This window comes from Bison bison, unplaced genomic scaffold, assembly GCF_000754665.1.
Source record: "Bison bison bison isolate TAMUID 2011002044 unplaced genomic scaffold, Bison_UMD1.0 scf7180017864456, whole genome shotgun sequence".
NCBI classification, from domain to species: domain Eukaryota; kingdom Metazoa; phylum Chordata; class Mammalia; order Artiodactyla; family Bovidae; genus Bison; species Bison bison.
In genome coordinates this window covers 2,259,028-2,262,142 of record NW_011495018.1, presented here as the reverse complement: position 1 = coordinate 2,262,142, position 3,115 = coordinate 2,259,028, and the positions used below count along the sequence as shown (strand labels likewise).

Sequence of the window (3,115 nt, the reverse complement as noted above, 5' to 3'; positions counted from 1 at the left end):
ACTTTTATGTCACCCATTACCCGCTTACTGCATGCTTACAAATAAACGTGAGAGTCTCCTTTTCTGACACTCTGGAAGGCAAGCCCCGCCCCGAGCCCCAGTTCTGTCCTGAGGAACAGGCTTTCCCTTTTTCTTTTGCACATAAAAGCGAGGATTATTTTTAATCTATAATTAGACTGGGAGAAAGTAAAAGGGTCACTCAATATATTGTAGAAATGGGCACGCAGTCAGGAAGTTGGCAGTCTCGGGGCCATATACAGCCATCACCGCGGTCGCGATCACTGTCTACCTCACGTGAGGCCTTCCACACCGGCCGGGGATTTATGGGAACCTGGCAATTATGACATATGTCCAGCTATTGCTAGCTTCAGATTTATCCCTGTGGTCCTTTTTTGTCTAGCATATTGCCTGAGCACAAACCAGGCAGGAGGAGCACTTACTCTTGCAAAGCTGTAATAATCTGTGAATGGCTGACTACAGACGGATGCGGGCACTATCATTCCACCCAGCCCCACGATATTGCCGGCCACAAATAGTAATTAATCTTTTTATCCCTCAAATTGTAATTTTGACTATGAACTGTGCGCGGCCATAAATCAGCGGCCCGCACGCTGTGTACAGTGCATGAATCACGGCCGGGCTCGGTCGGACCGCAGCCTCTGTGCTTAACAAGCTTTATAAGGAGCCATTGGGCTTTATTATGGCTCTGCCCGACTCCAACAAAAACTGAGCCCGGGGGCCGGGACGCGAGTTAAGATGAAAATACTTATTAGAGTACATTACTTCTTGATGTAGATATCGTTTTCCGGGGAGCAACGCCACGGTGCACGGCGCGACATAAATCAGGGGCCTTTTCTGAGACTAATAAGACCCGCCGCCATCTATTCATTACTCAGCCCGCAATTCGGGCCATCACTCATTAGTCAGCGGGTAATTTGATGATTAACACCACCCAACTCAGCGGGTCCGCGCAGCGCCGGGAACACAAAGGCGGCGGCTCCGAGGAGCAGGGTTAGAGGCCGCCTTTGAAGGCGCTTTCCGGAATAATTGGTCACCGTTATCCTCGAGTGCTCGGGCGCTGGTGTCAACACCCTCGGCGGCCTCGTCAGCGCGGGCCCGCGCGGGCCGCCGCCCGGAAGTTGAGGACCGCGGTGTGGTCTGACATTCCATCACACACGCCGCGGAGACAAAGGTCCGCGCAGGAATGTGAAGTAAGACATTTTCTTGTTAATAAAGCATTGATCCGACATATTGATTTTACATGACATGGCTTTTGCTGCGATTCTGCCCTCCTTTTTCTTTGCAAATAGTAAAGCTCTTCGAAATGCCTCGGCGTGTGTGACACGGCAAAAATTCCTAACTCTCTGTGATGTAAATTCTATATGTGTAAAACCACTTCATAATCAAACCATTAATCATCAGAAGCTGTCAGGGGAGACTTGGGGGACAATTTGTCATGTCCCTGCCTGGGCCGGGACCAGGGTGTCAGGAAAAGTGCAGGCCGGGCGGACAGGCCTCACCCAGCCAGCGGGCCCCGAAAGGATTCCAGGTCTCCCGACCAGGGGACAGGAAAGATGGCCCAGTGTCCTCTCGGAGGCTAGGGCCCTCCTCCCCCCAGCTCACCGCCATGCCTGCTGGACTTAATGAATCGGCCCGGTGAAAAGTGATCCAAACAGAGAGATGGGCGGCCGCTATTGATTTCATGCAAATGCCCTGACAGGTGATAGACGCTCTAATGCAAGCTTTCAGAAGCTTTATGACTTGTAATAACCATACCCGCTCATTCTGGGAGAGACATCCTTGATGCTTCAGCCGGATTGATATCCTCCTTCTAGAACCAGAAAAGATGCCCAAGCAGTAGAAACGAGAGGGCCTCGCTCGCCTCCCACTGCAGCCTGAGGAGCATCCATGTCTGGAGTGCCCCGCCGAGAGCAAGGTTGGACGTCGGGAGAGGACGTGCATCTCGGTACAACTGCAGGTCTAGCCAGGCCAGACCCAGTGAGGGGTTGGGGGGGCTGCGGTTGCAGCTGGAAATCCCGGCGGGGGCTTCGCTAGGGAAGCCCGAAGGCCTCACACGGAAGACTTAGGAGAAGAGGCCCTGTTTTCTCAGTTCAGGGCGGGGGCACCTTGATCACTGAGGGTGGGATGACCCACCCCTGTGCCTCTGGGAGCAGCTGCCGTCGGTGGAATGGACCGGCGGACTTCTGAGGGTGGAACCCCCCAGAACCCCCCACCCCACACAGGGGCAAGAAGGGGAGTCGCCCAGGCTTCCCCAGCACAGTCCACAACTGGAGGAGAAAACAGAAGCCCCTCTGCACATCCGATACACGGTCCGTGTGTGGAGTTTACGAGGAGGGCCCGGCCGAGCCAGGCCACGGCTCTGCACGTCCAGTCACAGAGCAGCGAGCCAGGCCAATCAATACCACTTTCCTGTTTTAGAACCGGGTAATTATGAGGGGGAGAGATTGCCTGACCTTTCACCTGCACTGCATTACTTTGCTGATATTAAGATAAATTGCCTGATTTTGGGTAAACATATGCTGCGATTCAAGCTGTCAGCACTGGTTTGCTCAGGGGTAATTTGTATTGATCTCCCAGCTCCTGCCCAATTTTGCTTACTGACCTCGTGGATAATTAGAGAAGGAGCCTTGGGTGAGCTTGAGTTGGGATGAAGAAGAAATATGAAGAAGAATAAAGCAAATTTGTTTTATGTTAATATTTGCAGGTCCTCCTCCAGCCCTCACATCTGTCAGCATCAGGAGAGCCGTAAATTAATGGACTTGGTTCCTGAGCAGTTTATTCCCAGGAATTATTTAGCTGCGTGCTTAGTCTCTGAACATGTGTCACTGGGTTAAATTAATTTAAACTCTGCCTTAAACACAACAAAAACAAATGTTATTTTCTGCTGAAGGGGAAAAAAAACCAGGACGTTTCTCAAAATGTATTACCAGCGTCCACCTTTCCGCGGGGATTTCCACGCCCATCTGCGTCGGAGAGGACGAGGTTTACAATAAACCACGCCCCCTGACCGCCCCCACCCCCGCAAGAAACAAAGTAATTAGTGCCCATTATTTGTTCTGAATTCAAATCTTGCAAAGATGGGCTGCTACATGTA

The 3,115-nt window shown here is 51.8% G+C and overlaps 1 protein-coding gene across 1 annotated transcript in view; it reads right to left on the bottom strand.

The window, feature by feature from the left end:
- Positions 1 to 3,115, bottom strand: part of EBF3 (early B-cell factor 3) — a gene marked incomplete at its 5' end in the record, with an annotated part of 118,608 nt that overhangs the window by 12,646 nt on the left and 102,847 nt on the right. The window lies entirely within an intron of this gene.